We start from the raw sequence: 20593 nt of genomic DNA on the forward strand, positions 1-20593 counted from the left end.
GCAGTTGAGTACTGACCTGAAAAAAATAGTTATTGTCCCTCCAAAGCAAGCTGCTATAAACAAACATTTTTCCCTCACAGTCCACCTTCATGGACATAGTGTTTTACTGTTGGAATCAAGCAATTGTTTTGGCCTGTAATCCATTGCTTTTCTTTCTTTTATTTTTCCTTCCAGCTCTCAAGGAGGCCAGCAGTAGCATCTGTTAGAGTTAAGATACACTGCAATGACTTTTCTGATACTGGAGCCCTGTAGCATATTGGCTATGCAGAAGCGAGGAGATAGGCTTTTCTGTCTACATGATCTATAACACTATGCTGCTAATTCAAGAAGAGTGAACTATTTTTAGAGGTTAGCAAGTGACTCAGAAAAAAGAAGCAATTGTATAACAGATGCGAAACCGAACATTCAGATTATCTAGCTGTTAAAAAACTGGAAGAAATCAACCTAATTTCAGTTCAGCTGGAAGCAGTAGGCTTCTTTAATAGCACCCCAAGTTAATTTAAAGCGTGTTCCTGAATATAGAACCTTTGCTATGGTGAGCTACAGATGCTTTAAAAAACAAACAGCCCCTTTCCCCCGCTTCTGATGACAAATATGAATTCTAGTGCGAGAGATTTATGCCAGCGTTTGATGTTGACTGCATTGCACCTAGAGTTTTAAATCCCACTAGAAATCGCTTATCTTATTAAATGAGGAGTTTAATAGTATGCTTGGATAGTTGACAGCCAAAACAAGATCAGCAGTGTTTTCACAGGGTAGGAAAAGTGATAAAAATGATGATGACTGGGTACGTACTAAGTGTCAGCTCTGTCAGGATCATGGGCTTAAGATTTAAGTTTTAATATAATATTTCTCAAACCTTATTGATTGTCACTACTTAAAATTCAGAGGTTCCCCTCAGAATGCTTCAGGAACATTGAAAATGTCACTACAAACTCAACACCTGGAAAATTTTGCATTTGAGTTAAAAAAATAAAAAATGACTGCAGTGTTTACTCTTAAAAACTGAGACAACCTAATAGCCTTAATATTTCAGCAGTTTTCTGTGGCAGTTTATTAGGTGCACTGCATGAGGTTAAGATAGAGGTTTTTCATTACATAACAGGAAATAAGCCATTTTTAAAACTTAGCCAATGTTGTATAACACTCCTGTAAAGATGGGTGATAAAAATCAGGCTGAGGTGAAATCAGTGGTATGAACTCAGCAGGGCTTTGATTTCACCCCAAATTCTGCTGCCAAAATTCTACTTTCTTCGACCAGATGAGGAAATATTGGTAGTGAAGTGACTTTCATTGGGTTGTAAGCGAGGGTAACCTGATGTGAGCGTGCTAAGGTGGAACCACGGGATGGAGTCAGCGGTGGTTACCTTCGCGGATTCAGCTTGGGGAAAAAAACCCACGTACAGAGAATGATCTAGAAACACTGGCAGACTGAAGGAGGGCATACCCTGTTTTGGCTGAGATGAGCGCTGACAGCAAATTCGTGCTGGTTGAGTAAAGAGGTGGAAATTTTCCTGCCGCGTTGGATTTTTCAGGTTAATATGGTGGAGCTCCTTACTGCTTCTGTGCTGGAGGCTAGGTGTTAGAGAAACTAAAGCTTGGGGGGCTGTGGGGAAGGAACAGAGCTGTGACAGTTCCTAGAGCTGATCTTGGTGTATGTTTCTTGTATTTGTGATACCTACGTACTGAGAAAACTCTGCTAGTGAAAGGGCAACAAACACAGTTCCGCTGCATTTTTTTCTACTTGCCTTTCCAACTCTAATGAATGAAAATTCATCTGGAGAAACACTAATTGGGTTTGACACCACAAACACAGCAGTAATGGAAGCAGGTTTCTCAGCTAGGGAATCTGATGATCTAACAAGCTGTCTCAATGAGATTAGCTAGTTTAAGGTCTTGTGACATTATTCATTAGTTTTCTAACACGCTAATCTTTACAGTACACTTCCCAATTTGATGTTGTGTCTCTTTCTCTAGCTATGGGCTCTGTTCTTTTAAACCCAAGATAATGCTTCTTGTTAATTCATTGACAATCGGCAGCAAAAAAATAGCGCTCCCTGGCACTTTACCCTTCTCACAGTATCTCTCAGGATGTTTGATATCAATGTCGTTTTATCCTGAGTGGCAAGGTGACCAGATGAGTTGATCAAGAAGGCATCGGTAAGTATTTATAAACAAATAGCTGGGAAATTTGTCAATGCTGAAATCCGTTTTATGTAAGAGAACTGGTTGAATGCTATTGTATTTTCAGGAATGGCCAAACGGCGGGAGTGTAACAGTTGATTGCCCGGAGGAAGTATCAAAATTCTGTGATTAGCAAGTTCTTTGTTCGTGCCAGCACAAGAATTTGAAAAAGCAAAAGGGTCAGAGTGTCTGCAATTCCACGCTGTGTACATGAGCATGCAAGAAAAGAATGACAGAACTAATGTACGTGGTCTGTAAATAATACTGGACATGTTTAGGCATCATTAAGATTGCAGCAAAGCATCCCCTCTATATTGTCAGACTTGAAATTCATCTACAATTCTTGTGATTACTCTTACTGCTCTTTGTGATAATTCCTTATCAGTGTGAAATGTTCTTCTTACTCAAACTAAGTATGTTGCTTTCACATCACTCTAAAATAAAACTTAGTTGCTATCATAGAATAACTGCATCTAACCGAAAGGGCAAATATTACCTTCAGTTGCAGGGACACAGGAGCTGCAGAGAGAAAATGTGCTGTGCTACTCCTTTGCTCATCACAAAACCGTAATGTGGAAGAAGAAGTGTTTCATATGCATAAATAAAAATCAACAAACGAAATGCATCTAAGAGTATTTGTCTTGGCAGTTTCACACATTTCTTCTTTTATAATGAATCATAATATGAGTGTAAATATCAGTTCCCATCTTTCAAGAATTAGAAAGTTTCAACCACTATTTTTTTATCGTTCACTGTGCAAATGAACACTTTGAGTATCATAGGAAAAGCTGTTCACAAATGGAGCATTTCTCACTTTGGAAAAACTTTGTCCTATACCGTTTTATTTAGGCTACACCTATAAATAGAAATCAGCTGCTAAGAAATGAGTTTATTGTGCTACATCATACTGTTTTACTTTGCTACCCAGCTAATCCTGGTAAGGCTAAAAAATGGTTAACAGGCAATCTGTAAGATCTTATAAAATGACATTTGGAAATCCTGCAGTCATATTAGTCATTAGCCATGGCAATATTCTGCCATAAGGCAATGAGTCAGACGATTGATTAGAGAACCTCATCATGATATACCCTCCGGCATGAATATGGAGAGAGGGAAAAGGAAAAGGAGAAAGGAGAGTGCATGGGACACAGGACAGGAACATGGAGGAAAAGAAGGGCAAAGAAAGTCAGAAAGAGCTTCTGTTTTAGAGGTAAAGGGTAATAGAGGAAATGGACAGAGGCAGACAGCATAAATCATGACTTCTGAGGACCAACAAGGTGTGCTACCCTCATACTTTGTGAGTGAAGTTCAATATCGCTGGAAAATCTAATTTTTCTTGCACTCTTAGTATGGCCTCTTGCTCTAGACATGAGGCAGCTGTCAGCCACCTTTCCCACAGGCGTTCAATAAAAGTTGTGGAGAAGACTGGCATTGAAACATTGTCTGTTTTAATTCTGCCCATTTTCTCAAATGGATGTGCGGATATGTAGGGCTTTAGCAGCTATCATCATGTTTGCTGAGGAGCGTCAGCAAAACAACCAAGAGTGCACAGAAGCTGACAAAAGGCCTACAGGGGACACTGGAAAAATGCTCACCCTTGAAAATATTGCTGGGCACTGCAATTAAAAGGAAAGAGCTCTGCTATTTAGGGGGTTGTGATGCTTTTACTGGTGGCCATGCTATGACTCCCCTGCTGCTGTTTAGGAAATAAGCACACCACTTTTGGCTGTGATGCTCAGGTATGCAGGGCTGGGTGCCTGCCCCATCCCTGCAGTCAGTCTTAAAAGCTGCCAGCTCCTGGTAGGAGAAAGGCAGGACACAGAAAATACAAGTATTGTACAAATAGTAAGAGTGGTAGACACAAGAAAAAAAAAAACTTGTCCAGCTAAGACTTTACTGCAGCACTTTTTTTTTTTTTCCCAAAATTCATCTCCCTAATGTGTGATTTTTCTCCAAAGCAGGGTATGATGACTTAAGGACCTTATTTGTGGTATTTCAAAACGTCTGAGTCTATCTTGCTTTATCCTGAATCAAATTCATCTAGGCCCTCAAGGGATGCACAGTTCTATCACAAACTGGTGGGCTTTCTAATTTTACTCCTGCAGATTTAGAACCACTTGTCCAATATACATGTAGTATAAACAGTCAGAGGCACTTGTGCCTTTAATGCAGGGGAGCTATTAGTAAGATATTCTCCATGAAGGCACTATCTTTTATGGGGTTTACTGCTTTTCTTGGTCTGCAAGGCTCCTCTCTTTTCTTAGGCATTTCAGGAAAGAGGTTCCCAGTTTTGTTTATGTTTATAGGAAAGTGATTACAGTTATAATACAGGGGAAAGCTGATCTGTTGGGGGTTTTTTGGCTTATTTTCTAGAGTATTCTGATTTGTATGAAAATACTCTGCCTGTGATAAACACTTACTATAACTACTTTATAAATCAAAATGAATAATTTATCGTTTGTGCTTTTAAAAACTGTGTTAATCAATACCAAACATTTCAAAAGAATACATACAGATGATATCATTGGCAAACGAGATTGCTGCTGAGATCAATGTAAAATTCCCATCGTCTTCAATGAGACTATTTTCAGACTGGGATGTAGGATGTTACATTTTTACAGATTGCCATTATGTAAACTCATAATGATGGATAGTCCTTTCCCGAGAATTACAATAGCCACAAGAAAGATCAGAAGAAACAGGTGTGAAGAATAAACAAAGGCACTGGGAGATGGCTTGAATTGCTCAAAGTTCGCCATTAAATAAAAGGTAGAATCATGATCAGAGCCCTGATATTTGAAGTCAAGACCTGGCTCCTGCTTAATGATGTTGCTTCACATGCAGCTTTCTCAGATGATGCGTGGCTCATCTTTCTTGGGCTGTGGAGACCTCATATAGTGTGTAACAACAAAATCAACTGTAAGAACAAGCTTCATCAGATTACTCCCCACCGCCACTAATTACTTTTCATAGTGGCATGTCACCTTTCTCTCTGCCCTATCCCCATGCTTATGAAGCCCTTCCCCTCTCCATCACTTACTTCTGCGAGCCATGAAGCTCTCCTGATATTGACAGAAAGGCAAGATAGAGAGAAGGCTTCATGCCTCATGTGCTCACATAAGCAGTGGATCACAGGCCCGTGTAATACAGTTACAGATTGAAATAAGGCTCCTGTTCACCACGCTTATCTTACTTTCAAATTGTTTAATAAATCTTTTCTTCTTCATAAGGAATCTCAGAGGGCCTGTGTCTAACTCCTTTTTGGGGGAATGTGGTGGTACAAACACATTTAATTATCTTAGAAGAATTTCGTAACATAAATATTACAATAAAAAATATTGTTGAAAGCTACACAGCATATGGATAATGCCATATGTCATTAAAATACATCTATCTTTTAATTGCCATATTAATCAGTTCATCCTGTGGGCTGTAAACTTATCAAAAGTTTGGGCTGCATTAGGAACGGGCCATAAAATTGTAACTGCAAACCCTCATGCTGCTTACTAAACTGCGACTAATTTTACCTGTTCTGACATTATTATCAACCTTCTCCAGTTGTTTTAGTATCTTTGTATAAAGATTAGCTCAACTGTTTTATTATGTTTGTGCCTCGCTCTGTGATGTCTCATTTCTTTTGTGTAACTGCTATTACTAATAGTCAAGTACATGAAGAAGTCCAAGGACTACACCGTTCTCTTCAGGGTACAATTATTTCTGGAAAACATTGGAAAATGCACAGGCTTTCCACATGAATGTGTCTAAACATAGAAACTATTTTATGTGGAAACGATCACCAAGATTAATGGCTACTGTCGTTCATTATTCACTGTATTTTAAGGAAGATTATCTGCAACATAAATCATCAACAAATAAAACAGAGGTTAGGGTCATGGTCCAATCTTTCAAGAGCATATAGGACATCTCTTGTGCTGCTCAAAGGATGTTTTGTATGTGTGCATTCAACTGACTCTCAACAGGATTGTTCTGAAATTTCTTGATGGGCATGTAAATGTGACTGAGGAGTATAATCTGTCCCCCTGTGAAAGCCTGAACGCTCTCTGCCCAAGATGTCAGGAGGCTTTGAATGTAAACTTACATATCCTATAGATATCTTGGTCCAGTGCTCTTGACCCTAGAGTCAGCAAAAAAAGATGAACAACCTCAATAGCCACAGAAAGCAGATGAATCTGGAGAAAAACGAATTTCAGGAGCACTCTATCTATTTACACAGAGCAGTTATATAATATCTAAGGGCAAATGGCGAATCTCTGAATCACACGTTGATTAAAGCTGGAATAGCACAGAAGTTGCCAGTCTTTTTGAATGCTGAGCAAAGGAACTTTATTGGAATTAGAAAAGTAATGTTATTCTGAGACTTACTCTCTTTCTGCATCTGTCTCTTTCTTCCATCTCTGCTATTCGTTAAATTTCTGCCAAGAGCCTGGCTGCCCTCTAAAGCCTGGCTTCTAGCTACAGATTTAAAGAAATAATAGAAGTGTTTTATACTTTTTGCTTCATAATGTACTCCTAATAACATTTTGTAAGATACGCAGCATGCAAGACAGCATTAAAGAGAAGGGAAGGACCAATTTTTCGATTCCTTCAAGTTTTGTTTTTCTAAAACTACAGAACACTCTCTGATGTTAGGGAGTTTCATAAGTCACGTAACTGAAATGCTGATCAGTAGCAGCCTTGGAATGAGACCTTAACTGAAGATAGTAGGATGATCATATAGTTTACTCTGTGGGCCTTAGATCAGGCCCTAAGAAAAAAATTTCTTAAGTTGTTTGCTCTGTAGGACCGCATGGTTGCCATACTCATTGAGAGGTGTTCAAAAGCAGACCAAAGTACAGTTATCATGTCTCACAATTTTCACAAGGCAGGAGCTACACTGTACCGTTGTGTTGTATTGAACTTTCAGGGAATTATTTAATTTAATATGCCTCTGGGGTTTTCCGTGACACTGGAAACAGATTAGAAATTTAAAGTGTATAGTATTAAAAAGAAAAGAAACCAAATTTGAAAGAGAAAAGGCTTTTCTCACAACAAAGATGATTTTCTTATCTGTTCCACCAGCAGATCAGGAGTAGGAGTGAATACAAAGGCAACACGTAGGTAAATGGCTCTGGCAAATGAAACTTCATCGTTCTGGGTGTCCCATGCTTGGTTTAAGTGAATATGTCATTCGTAGCTGGTTATCCAGTGATTCAGTCATGACAGGATATGCTTTTGTCCCATTTGGGACTATATCCCTATTTAGATTATGTATCTATTTGCATAGATATTGTCTCCTGCTTTACTAACAGGGGAGAGGCGTAAAAGGGGACTTCCCTTGGAATGGCAGGAAATAATTTTTTTATATGCACAGGTTCCCTGTAATCTTAAGGTCAAGTTTACTAGCCAGCAAATGGGGGAAGAGTGGCCATACTTTTTAATTAACCCATTTTTTTCTCCATGGCTGTCAGTAAATTTACATTTGGCTGCGAGAATCCAGTTTCTGTTGGCAGCACAGGCATTGAGACATGTACAGCTTGTGCAGATTGCAGCCTGTATCAGTGCTTAAATACTGAGCTCAGAATTTCACTGCTAGGCTGTTCAGTGCCCCCACAATGTCTTTCAAAGTATTCTAGGCTCGGGTTTATTGTATTACCTTTGTCAGTCTGAAGTGCAGTAATTTATATTTGTCACGACTGCCCTTCATCTGGTGTGGTGCAACCTTGGGCTTTTTTGTCTTGTCTTTTTTCTCAGTGGAGGAGTCCGGTATTTTGAATAATTAAAACCACATGAATAGTTGATCTTGGTGATACAGCATACAACACTAAGATGACTTATGTAAAAGCCATGTGTTTTTACTTCTACTGTCTCATTTGCTCAAACTAGATTAAAAAACTGTTGTCATGAAAAATTAAAGATGATAATAATAGGCATTATTATCCTGTTTACTACATGCTGCTAATATAGAGAGATTTAGATTTCTCCTGAGGAATGGTTTGATGTATATTTGTTTTCAATTAAATTTGCATATGCCGCTTTAAAGAGAAAGATACTCTATTTATCTCTCTATTTGCTTTCACTGAGGAGGGAATAAAAGTTCCATACTTCTCCCCCTTTGCTGTATCACTGCAGGAGAGCCCTGTATTGTGTATCATAAAGAGACTGGGAAGCTGGGTAATTAATCATGAGCTTTTATGTAATAGAAAGTTTAAAATTCATTAGCTTTATATCAGAGTGAGTGTTATGAGGGAGAACATGTTGTGAATGAGAGGGAGAGCCTTATAATTAAGGAAGTGTGTAAATAATAATGAAAGTCATTAGTGCCATTCAGTTTGTAAGAATGTCATAATGCAATTGGAGCATTAAAGTGAAATTTGCAATGACAAACATTAACGATACAAAAGAGAGAAAATGTGGTTATCTTTAGTTTGACAGATAATGTCAGCTTTCTTGCAAGGCCCAGATGGTGCACAGGAAAATGTTATGAACAGTTTTATTTTAATATTTTTATGATGCGATATTTGGGAATACAATGTCACAAACACACAAGGAGGTTTGTATTTGTGAACCAATAGTGCCTTGCAGAGTACAGAGCCCAATGCTGAGTGACCGAAGCAAGAGACAGGGAAAGTCTTGTCATTGATGCAAGATCGTTGTTGCAATAAAGGTGCGGTGTGGTGTAGCACGGTATTATGAGGCTGTTAAGTTTTCTGTCTGTCTCTCTCTCTGGATATGCACTTTGAATCTTTCCTTCCTTTAAAAAAAAAAAAAAGAAGAGAGGGGGAGGGAGAAAAGGAAGAAAATGATTTAACAATTATGCTGGAAATTATATGATGCTAAAATTGTACCATGTTCTGCTCTTTCCTTTCAATGAAGGGACTTTCTACAGTATTGCGCATTGCAAAGGCTATAATTTTAGGGCGTGAAAAAATGTAGATTCCAAACAAAGGAAAATTTAAATATGTCTAGTGGATAAGGCAAGGCGAAACAAAAAGGTGGCAGCTGGAGAAAATTTGGGGGAACTGTATTATTTATTTTAAGGGCAGTGACTGAGAAATAACTATGCTTAAGGCTCTAAGACCTGAAAGGTCCAAGACCTCAAAGTATCTTTGCGTTCTGTCCGTGAAGTACAGCGTTATGGGGTTTCATACTGCCCCCATCACTTCGTGTTGAATCGACCTAATTTTTACATCAGCAGTCACTCATTCTCTACTGTCTCTTTTCTGCAGCCCACTAGCCAACACAGAAGTTGACTTCAAAGCGTTCAAGAGAAACACTGCAAATTGCTAAATTGATGCTAATCAAACTCAGACTCTGCTAAGAGTCTTAGGAAATGAGCAGTGGTCACAAAAGAGTGAAACTGGTGAGGTGAGGGTGTGCTGGAAAGCTCACAGCTACAGGACATGTGCTAAGGTTGTAATGGGCTAATGTAATGGGAATAAAGAGCCCATTGGGCCAGTGCAACATAGCAATTCCCACACCTTACCAAATTATTGCTTCAGTAGTATTTTAACCCATAGCTCCTTGAAAAACCTCTAAGACTCCCCAATCGCATGACAAAGGCCACATTTTTGCGAGTTTTATCACCACTGACAGAACTTGAGAGGGTTTTCAAATGAAACACAGCAGGAATTATTCTCTGCTTACTGTAGGGCTGCTGCTACTGTTGGGGGGTTTGGGTAGGACAGTCTAAAGTAGAGTCACGGTGACTATGCTAAATTATGGTTACATCTGTGCCTTTTCTGGTCATCGTTACTGAGCGTAAACAAAACTAATGTGATGATACATAAGCTGTAAAAAGAGGCTGTCAGATATATTGCCTGCAGTAGTTTGTAAAGGGCTGGTTTTGGAAAGCATGATTTAGCACAGGTTGTGCGTTTTGCTTTGTTTTGTTCTGTTTTCGTTCAGGTTGCTCCTGTTCTTTGGCATATCTGCACACTGATTTGCACATAAAACACGATATGGCCTTAAAGGGGGCAGCTACTTCATCTCACATGGACTGTGAGGGGAGCTGATCTGCCAGCAAATTATGTCACGCTCTTAGCACCCTCTATTGTGGAGGGTCTCCACATCTCCTCTTGAGCAGTGTTCATGATCAACGTTTCTCGTTTGCCGCTTCTCTAACTGAATGGGTTAATAAAGCTGGAGGTTGGCAGCGGGGTAAGCACAGATGGTCACAATTTTACAGAATAAGAACTAGCCTTTCTTTTCTTTACCTTTAGTGCAATTCCAACCTTTATACACCAATTTGTGTATAGATTACAGATTTTGAGAATTAGTTTGTGATCTGGCAAGTTCATCCCTGTTTAGGCAAGGCATATTTTTGTAGACTTCTCTTTTAATTATTCTCAGTACAACTGTGTTTAAGATGTGACTATCCACAGTACTGGCAGCCACATCTTGAAGCCATTATACTGTTTTTACCCTGTTTAGACTCAGACAGTATCTCTGTTAACTTGAGTGGGAGTGACCTTAGCCAAGATAAAGCCCAACCTTCTTCTACAGATAAGACTTTGGATTGGGGATCCTAAAAGAGCAATCATTTCCGAGCCTCTTTATAGCAATGTACTGGACTCCATCACTCCATGTTTATGGTCCTGAGTTACCAACCCTGCCTTGCAGTTGCATCCACAGGAGGTGTGAGGTGGGAGCAGCTGTGCAGAAGACAAGGACAGTGCCGCTCTCGCTGGGAGGTCCCCATCAGCTTCCTTTGTATTATAGTTCAAAAGCAAGTCAACATTTAGGCATTGTGGATGGCAGGAAAGCTTGAAGTCCCACAGTTAATATATGTCTGTATTCTGCTCATTGGAAGCCAGTGCTGTGGCTTCCTGGCCAGTGTAAACCTCAGAGCATACTACAGCGAGGTAGGGTGGGCTGCAGGAAAGCATCACATCCAACTGACACAGATGCTGTGGCCAGGATCCCTTCTAGAGATTCTCATGGGAGAAGTTAAACATTAATCTGGTTGAAGAGTATCAACATACTGGTATGGTATCAAGTTATTTGTGAAAAATACCTGCAAGGTAGATCTGGGCCTGATGTCAATGGGAGCCTTCTCTTAATCCGTTACGTTAAAAACATGCATTTTGGAGAAGACTAGATATTTCTAGAAGCAAAAGTTAAGAGGGCAACATGTTCAAGGGAATTTCAAAGGGAGAAATTGGCAGTTAGTGAGTACTCTGGGTTACAGGGGCAGACTGGCAAGTTTTCTTTTCTTGACCTCCAAATCATTTGCCAACTTCAGTCTCTAAGTTTTCATATGGTATCCGATCTACACAGTAGGACTGCTTATGCACTGGAAATAAGAAATAGCACTGCTTATGCACCCAGGAAATGCACTGGGTTGCATCTATGTGCCCTGACCGAAACACGCAACAGAGATGTGCTGAACATTATTACCAAGACCCAGATTCTTCACTACGTGAAATAGATAGCCGAATGGAAATACCTCACAGTCCGTATGATTGTTCTCTGCCTACTTAAGCTCGGATGATAGTCTTCTCTAAAATATACAGGTGTTGCTTTTGAGTGTTAAACATAGCCTACAACTCCATAACAATGGTTTACTGTTAATATTGCTATGGCAGGATTTCTAGAAGGTAAATGGGGATTCCTCTTGACATTGTTTTTTTCTTTTTTTCCCTCCCTGTCATTTCCTAGATCCACTTGCTCACTCAATAAGTGGACTAGTCCTCCAGCTTCCCTTCTGCCAGGATACCTTAAGGACAGGTGTAGGTCTAGTCATGGTTTAGCAGAGAGAGACGCACTATGTATTTTTGAAAGCCTGTACTACCCACATCTTATTGTGGAAGCTGAAAATTGTCACCAAAGCTTGCCTGCTCTCTAGGTGTGCTGTGAGGAAATCTATGCTTTTGTACGTTGCTTTAGACAAAGAGCTGCAATAAAGGCTTTTCTTGGTGAGATCTTGATGGGAAACTGCTTTGTGTTAGTGAAGTTATTTGTGATTCTTATGGCTCCTGTGCCGAGGACTGTAACTTCCCTCCTGCAGATGCTGTGTTTGTCATATGTCTCCTTAGAGCCACTCATACTTGTGAGCCAAGCAGTTCCTGGGCTCTTAGGTGACCCTGAGCCGTTGGATTATTAAAGCTCATAAATCCTATTGAAAGACTTTGGAATTTCCTCAGCCTGATTTCTTCCCTACAGTACTCTAATGTGTAGGTAGTGCACATTCCCCACAGTGAATCACAGATCTCAAGATAACCAACTCATTGCATTCAGTGCCTGGGACTCTCCCTCCTCCTCTTTTTCTCACCATTTTCTCTCTGGCCCATCCTAACACCACAGCTCACAACATTCTTGCTGACTCTCTCTTCTTACTGCTCTTTCTCTTAACCACTGCTTGTGTTGTCTCTTTGCCCTAACATGCACGTTGCACGTATACATTATAAAAAATAACCACAATGCCAAGTTCCTATATCAGAGATGTGCTTCTGTCCAGAGCTACGGAAAGCTACCTGAAATTCTCAACCTGTCACAGCTCTTTGAATGTTCTCCGCAACATGACTGCGTCAGAAGGGGACTGGGATGAGCCCTCTGTGTGGCATTTGACTTACTTTGGGTCATCCTTTTTGAGCTGCCAGACACCCTTTAGCCCATGAAACAGTCTGCTGTCCTTCCAACACTGTCACCTGAAAGCCCCCCAGTCCTCCTGCCTATAAACATAAATTAAGGAAAAGGCTACAAGAAGAGAGACCATTTGCACCAACGCTAGCTGTCAAAGCTAGAGTTCAAATTCCTGCTCCTTTTCTTTTGAGAGTCACAGCTGAGCAGGAGCTGCAGTTTCTGGTCTGAGGGGGGATCAGATGACTTTTTTTTTTTTTTGGTGAGGTGAGGAACTTCATGCTGGAATATCCTTTTCAAGATACACAGATATGGCACATCAAACACTTTGGGATTTCTAAAAGAAGCTAAGAGGGGATTTGAAATGTCAAACACAAAGAAATGATGCTTTGCTTTTAGGGGGAAAAAAATACCTTCCTCAGCCTCTCTAGCAACCAATTATACTTTTAAAGGGTCATTCATTGATCTTCCTCCAAAGAGAGAGTCTTAGATTTAGGTACCTGATATTAATCCTAATGAAGTCCATGGCAAAATTCTCACTGACTTTGGTAGGAATAGTATAAAGCTTCATATTTTAGCAAATCTGGGCTACCAGTACAAGCTGTACGCAAATTGCTTGGTTAATTTTCCTTCACTTGTGATGTTGTGGCTGGGATACATATTTTAGCTCTTCCTGAGAAGCGTTTGAAACTAGAGCAATTTGGGTATATTTACATAATGTAAAGTGCCATTTTAAATAGAAGTGCAGTATTTTTAAGTCCATCTGCAAATTATGCATGATTAATTTGTTTGCAACATGTAGGACGTACAAATGGAAAAAAGTTTTTTAAAAAAAGCGACCAAAAAACCCTAAGACTGATCTCTTTTACAGAAGATTATGATAAAACACATCAACAGTTAGCTTATCATACTGTTGTGCCGCAACCTGAATCATTCCATGACTCCAAAACACAACAGACTTTATATGCTATTTTTTTTTCACTGAAAAATGACTAGAGGCAGAAGAAATGTGCAACCAGTCATGCAAGCTTTGACTAATGTATTAAGTACCACTGCCTGCCTTCTACTACAGGAATCTCCCGTGATTGCAGAACTGCGTGAAGCTCTGGCTGTTTGACTTCACATACTTGCAATCTGATGTCGGTTTTTTGAGAGCCCACTAAGGTTTCCTTGATTTCAAGTGAAATCGAGATAACACAGAGATAACTATGTGCTCGCAGTGAAGAAGTAATGTAACCTGTTGTCATGCTTCAAAAATACCTTGAGCTTAAGAGTTTGGTGCTGCCTATTGGAATTTTGTGTACCTATAGCGCGTGTATGCTTCACTGCTGTAGGGTGGTCCTGTTGCACAGGAGCATTTTGCAAGACCAGAGCCCTAGAAAGCATGCGCTTTGGGTCAATTAAGTGCTTTATTCAAGGACGTATTTGGAGAACTAGGTCTTGTGTGTCTTTTTTTTTTTTTTTTTATTATCCCCAAAGTTTGTCTATGCAACAGACAGGAAAATGTGTCAGAGGTCTGAAGCGTTTATCAAATTCTGCCTCTGTTTAAACACACAGCTTCTGCTGACTTCCAGGAGGCTTAAATGGACAGTTATCCCCGTGCATGTTTACAAATCAGCACAGGCAGCAGCAAACCATGGCTGTGGTTCCCCACCTCTTAGATATTGTGATTGTGCAATGACTGTGATTTTTCCTTCTGCAAAGAAAAGTCCTGAAGAGGGAGTGTGGGATGCATATTCTGTTAGATTCGCATCTGACCGATAAGGTCTGAGGTGACTTCTCAACAAAGGGAGGCAATTTCACCTCTCTGCACATGCTGTGTTTGAAGCTGCTTACCATTCTGAGCTGAAATACTAGCTTGCATGATACTGGAGTGGTACTGGGACTTTTTTTTTCTGAGTATTTCCTTTGTTGTTGCCGTTGCTGGCATCTTTTAGCATTTGGTAGCTTGCCCCAAGCACATCCTGCCACGGACTGAACTGCCAGTAATACAGCTTGGATGAATTTTTATCTACTTACAAATCTGACATACAGCTTCGACGCTTCCCACTCTGAAGTCACTCCAGTATCCCAACGGTGGGAGACACGTGTCTGTTTTACATGTTCATTGTGCCTAGTGACTAGGGTAAGGTTTTGAAACATTGACTCCCCTCGCCCCCTTTCCTGCTCAGGCAGGTCTAAGTGAAGGCACAAGTGAGTACTGCTTTAACGTCCCGACGCAGCCTGCCTCCTCTCCCTTAGCTGGGACGCCTGCCTGGGAGGGAAGGGGTGATGTGCAGCAGCCAGGTGAGGTCCGTGGCATTTCAGTGCACGTTCAAAATGGTTTTGATAGCCATTTTGGAAAACAGACTTGGGTCCACAGTGGAGATGGCTGAAAGAAACACTTCAAAACCAAAGAAACAGTCCTTCCAGGTCCCTTCCAGGGATGGATGCCCCATCCCTGGAAGTATTCAAGGCCAGGCTGGATGGGGCTTTGAGCAGCCTGGTCTAGTGGGAGGTGTCCCTGCCCATGGCACGGGGGGTGGAACTAGGTGATCTTTAAGGTCCCTTCCAACCCAAACCATTCTATGATTCTGCGATTCCCCCGTTGCCAGCCGTAGCGCGCTTCAGCGTAGTGCCATTCATAGCCTTTTCTGCCAATCTTTTTGCTTTCAAATGCAACTTGTGGCACACAGTGCGGGGATAAGTTAAGTAATGAAATTGATGGAGCCACAGGCTAGGAGTAAGCCACCCCGGGAGGTGCATTAGCGGAACGGGTTTTGGTGTGCCCGGCTGAATGCCTCTGATGACTTGAGGCATGCACCAGGAGCCCGCTAATGCACACCCTGTCGTGGTTCATTGCTCGCTGTATTCTTCCAGTCCAATTCCAGCCAGCGGTCCCTGGTAAAAGCAGGTGTTCGCTTCTGAGGGGAAAGAGGGATTCCAGGGGTGCCAGGATAATACCTGCTAAAGCAAACGTTCCCCCCCCACACACACACACCTCCCCTCGCCCCAGCCTTCTGTATGTTCATCCGTGTCTGACTGGTGCACGAGTTCTTCTACATTCGTTAATTGTGGCAAACTGTCTTTTGTAACGAGGACTTTCTGAAAGCGCATAATGAAAGGAGTGCATTTTTAACTGCATATTTTAAATAAGAATTGTCTGTCTGTGGGAGTTGGGTTATTTGTATCGCTGTAGACAGAAATGAGCGCTATATTTCATAGGACCTTGCTGCTTTGTACTTATTGACTGTTTATTTTTCATCTACAGGATTACTAATTGCAGCGAGTACCAGACGCTTCTGTCTCCTTTCAGGTTATTGTAGTAGAGGGCATTGTACCAGATGCATGGTTATTCACAGACCATGCATTTCCAGCAGCTGAATTGCTGGATCTGCTCTAAATGATCTATGGCAATTACATTTGGCGTTGTACAGCTATAATTTTACTGCATATTAATAGCCACCTAGCAAAGAGGTAAATGCCCTTTTCTCGGCTGGGTGCAGCGTGAACGCCTGGATGTATTCAGCTGGGTGAAACAAGGCTCGGTTTTTAAATGGATAGCAAAGGTTTTATGTGTTGGAAACGCATGTGCTGGGGAAACGCGTGTTTCCCTCTGCCTTGCTGGTGTGCGGCGAGGCTCCTGGAGAAACACCACCACGCCAGACCCTCCATGGAGACACGCTGGGAGAGGGGGAGGGGAGGGGGAAGGGGATCATGTGCCCCATTTTAAGTGGCTCATCTGCCACCACCCAAAATCTGCTGCGGGCTGGTTCTGGAACCCCTTTGAGCGGCCCGGCTGATCCGTGCGGATGCTGTCGGGTTTCACCGGCAAAAATAATAACAATTAAAACCACCCTCCCCGTAGCTTCCCTGAAGCTGTCCTCTGGAGTCAAGGGCCCATTTTTTTTTTTTTTTTTTTGGGGGGGGGGGGGGGGGAGAGGTGGGGGCGATGGGGCGTGGGTGGAAGCAAATAACAAGGAATCGGAGGAGATTAACGAGCTTTCTCCTTATTAGCGCCGCTCGGGTGCTTTGTCTCCGCTCCGGGCTGGGGATGGGCTGGGGGTGGGGGGTGGGGGGTGGGTGCAGCGTGACTGGAGGGGCCGGCGTGCGGGAAGCCGCGCACACACACACACACGGACGGACGGACGGACAGACCGACCCACCCACCCCACAGACAGAGAGAGTCAGCGCCCGGCCGGACAGTCAGCGGGCGGCGCGTGTCTGCGTGAGGTGGGGTGAGGGGGGGAGTGTGGGGGGGAATGGAGGGAGGGAGCCGTTGGGCGCGCGCGCGCAAATGGCGGCGGAGCCAACGGCTCCTGCGAGGCGGCCGTTGGGGCGGCCGAGCCCGCACGCGCCGGAGCGGCGGCGCTGAGCGCAGAGCGAGCGCGGAGCACGGCGAGGAAGCGACGCGCCGCTGCCTGCGGTCCGAGGCGCCCCACGCTGCGTGGGCGGGGAGAGAGAGAGAAAGAAAGGGAGAGGGAGAGAGCGGCAGGCAGGCAGTGCAGCGCAGCGCGGCAGATAAAGGACAGAGACAGGCAGAGAGGAGCGAGAGGGAATCCAGTCAGGCACCGAGGGAGAGCGGACAGGCAGCGCTACAGGCAGGGGCAGGCGACGGCAGCCCGGCGGCGGACCAGGGGCGAAGCGAGAGCGGAGCGGGGAGAGGCGAGGCGGCGGGAGGCGGCCGGCGGGTCGGGCGGCGGCGGCGGCGCCGCCGCGGCCGCGGCCACCGCGCCCCGGCCACCAGCGCGGCGCGGCGGATCTCCTCCCGGGGAGGAGGCGGAGGCGGAGGAAGAGACGATGTCTTGTGGGAAGACGGGCACTGTACTGTAACAGCCGCGTTATCTGCCGCAAAATAAACAAACCCGCCAACCAAAAATACCCAACAAACAAACAAACAAACCAAAAATAACCCGAGCCACCAAGACGCTGGGGGCAGATCCCGTTTTCAGGCAAGGTAAAAAAAAAAAAAAAAAAAACCTGGAAAAAAAAACCAAACCCAAAACCAAAAAAGCCAAAGCAGAATCTGTAGGCATTTGTGTGGCGTGATGTCCTTTGTTGTTGCGATTTATTTATTATTTATTTTCCGTTCCAGCATGTGTCTTCTGTCATGTCGTTGGAGTCATTCGCCCCCATTCCTCCTCCTCCTTCCCCCCCCCCCCCCCCCCCCGTGATCTTTTAATTTTTGAGGTCAGGGCGGCTTGAGCATGTAGAAGCGGCGGGAGAGGGAAATAAGAGCTGTGCATGGAGGCTGGGGCTTGCGTTTATTACACGCGATATGTGCATTTATTTATAGCAACTGCAGGATTCCGGCTCGAAGATGCGGTATTTAACCGGGGGGAGGGGGGGAGGGAGGGAAAAAAGAAAAAGGAAAAAAAAAAAAAAAAAAGGGTATCATTCATAGTGTAGCGGGGCAGGATGATTTCAGTGCCGGAGCCTCGCACACGGGATCTCGGAGCGGCAGGGTAGAGGTGGTGAAAGCCAGGTACGGCGCGGGGAGGCAGGGAAGCGGGAGGGGGGTGGGTGGGCTCGGCGGCCCCCGCGGAAAGTTGTCGCCGGTAACGAGCAGAGGCGGATCCGTCGGGAGCGCGGAGGGGCGGCCGGTGGGTCGGGCTCGGAGGCGGAGGTGAGGCGGCTGGAGAGCTCGGTTTGAGGGGGAAAAACAACGGCGGAGCCCCCGCCCCGGAGCCGGTGGTCTGGGAACCGGGCTGAGGTTGGGGAGGTGAGCGCCGCCGAGGAGGGGAGCTGCGGGAGGCGATCTCCCTCCTCCCAGCGGTCGTTTTAGGCTAAAACGTATCAAACTGTAAAAAAAAAACCCAAAAAAAACCCGCCAACTTTCACTCGCTGATTTGTGAACAACATCGAAGGATACGCTTTAAAAAGCCGTGCTTTGCCGGAGGGAAAGCCTGGGCTTCTTTGACTGGCATTGTTCTTAAGGGTGGCGATTTGAGGGTAACAGCTTTACTTGATGCTTCCTTAGCATGTCTCTTTTTGTTTTTTCTTTTGCATGCAGTGAAGGAGGATCACAGTCCAGGACTTACAGTCATATCGTTAGGTATCCTAGCAGTCTTTTTTCATAAAAAATAGTTAATGTTACTCCGCTTAGTGTAATTCTGCTTTACTTGTGCGTGCGTATCAACGATATTTCTTGTAGATCTTACCGAGACATGCTCATCCAGTGCAAGCATTGCGCAGCCTTGTTTAATTGTTGTTATTTTATTTATTTTTTTTTTTTTTTGCATTCATTTACCGTTTCGGCCAGCGGGGGGGAACACGCTCAAATTTCGGGTGCGTTTTGCTGTGCTAGGTGTGTCTTTGCGCCTCCGCTCGCCCTCCCTCCCGTCTTTGCGCTTCCCAGGTGTCTGCGGTTTTGCTTAAATTCATCCCACTGCCGTGTGTGACATTGCTGTAAATATGCCGAGAGGGGGAACAAAGGCATTAAAGAGCAGCACAAGTGGGTTTTTTTGCTCACCTGTTTGACTTCTCTACCATTGCGCTGAGCTAGATGCATGCCCGGTGTGCCTTCTTCTAAATGGCATATGTAAATTCTAGGCAAGTACAAAGCAATTGAAGCTGAGGGTGATGGGGAGGGGAAAAGAGAAATACTGTGAACTGACCTGCAACTTTTCAGTCGCATAATTTAACTGCACGCTGATTTTTGTTTTAGCAGTCTTCGTCACGGATCGAGGCAAGTTTGTGTGCACAATTAAGCTTGCAAATTGCTAATCTCGCACACTGACTTTGCCTCTTGGTTCCCAGCTGGGCATGGTTACCTTGAGAGCTGTGGTATCAGCACTGTCAGAGCATGCTCCGGTGGGGAGATCGGGTGTGTTCTATTTTTAATACTATTTAACGAAGATGCTTCTCACTCTGCAATATACGAAGCATAATGGAAGAACAGAGCAATGATTGGTTATGGATACTGGAAAAGGAAAAATGCGAAGGTAAAAAGGGGAAATCCCTCAAATATTTCTATTAGGTTAATGAAAGAAAATGCAGCTGTGCAGAAAGGTGATCAATTAGCTGGTTTTAAGTTGAGCTCTTTTGTGGTGTCTAAGATGATTTTTAAAAAAATCTTTTCAAAAAGTTGTGTGAAACAAACTAGATAGGAAGTGATTTTGTGCAGTTGATCAATCTGACTGTTTGTGGATATGCTTAAGTTGAAGAAGAATATTCCAGTCTAATTCTTTTTTTAATGTTGAAATGCCTTACAGTGGAGTAGCGCTGAGGAACATCTTAAAAATATTTTTTTTTCTTGTGCTAACCAGTTTTAATGATGAATTATTTATGTTCTTATTGGTAGCCTCCTGAAGCAGGAGTTTTGAGGTTTTATTCCTTGTGGTTAAAAGTTAATTCAGTTGATACTAAAAATCCTTGTTGCATGCAATGCTTGCAGAATGAAAGCAGCTGTAAACCTCTTGCGATGTACGTGTAAAGGAAAATGCCTATAGATAACTACAGCATATGTCATTGTGCAAGATGCATGTCGATACTTTGGAAGAACTACCTCCTTCAGTTCCATGTATCTGTAGTCAGAAATACACTTATTAGCTATTCGCAACAATCTGCGCACTCCGAGTCACGTAGAGAAACTCCCCTTGATTAAAGATGTCTTCTATAAAACAACTGTATTTTCTCTCTCTGTTGCCTACAGTTTTACAGGATGGTGGTCTAAGAAATGGCTGAGTACCCCTCCTGCAAAATCCTTTTTCAGGCAATCGTTTGTTTCTGCTGTATCCTAGTCCTTTTCACTGCCCCAGGGCTAAGTGTGCAAGTGAGGGCTGCTTACACGAGTGTTGCACTGCATTGTATCCTTGGAGGAAAAATTACATAAGGAATGTATAAGGATGAT

General features: G+C 43.1%; 1 protein-coding gene across 20 annotated transcripts in view; it reads left to right on the plus strand.

Moving 5' to 3' along the window:
* The window catches only part of ARPP21 (cAMP regulated phosphoprotein 21), a 200086-nt gene that overhangs the window by 42180 nt on the left and 137313 nt on the right, over positions 1-20593 (plus strand). For 3 of the 20 annotated variants that reach the window (XM_063325474.1, XM_063325476.1, XM_063325479.1), the window contains exon 1: positions 17071-17698. The exons of 1 other annotated variant lie outside the window; for it this stretch is intronic. The gene's annotated coding sequence lies outside the window, so the exon portion shown is untranslated. Of the gene's footprint in view, positions 1-16864; positions 16975-17067; positions 17699-18103; positions 18227-18352; positions 18368-18441; positions 18464-18527; positions 18694-18754; positions 18797-19408; positions 19686-20593 lie in introns of those variants that run through there. 16 more of the 20 variants (XM_063325478.1, XM_063325481.1, XM_063325482.1 and 13 more) reach the window with 13 other exon arrangements.

This window comes from Chroicocephalus ridibundus, chromosome 2 (assembly GCF_963924245.1).
Source record: "Chroicocephalus ridibundus chromosome 2, bChrRid1.1, whole genome shotgun sequence".
Taxonomy (NCBI): domain Eukaryota; kingdom Metazoa; phylum Chordata; class Aves; order Charadriiformes; family Laridae; genus Chroicocephalus; species Chroicocephalus ridibundus.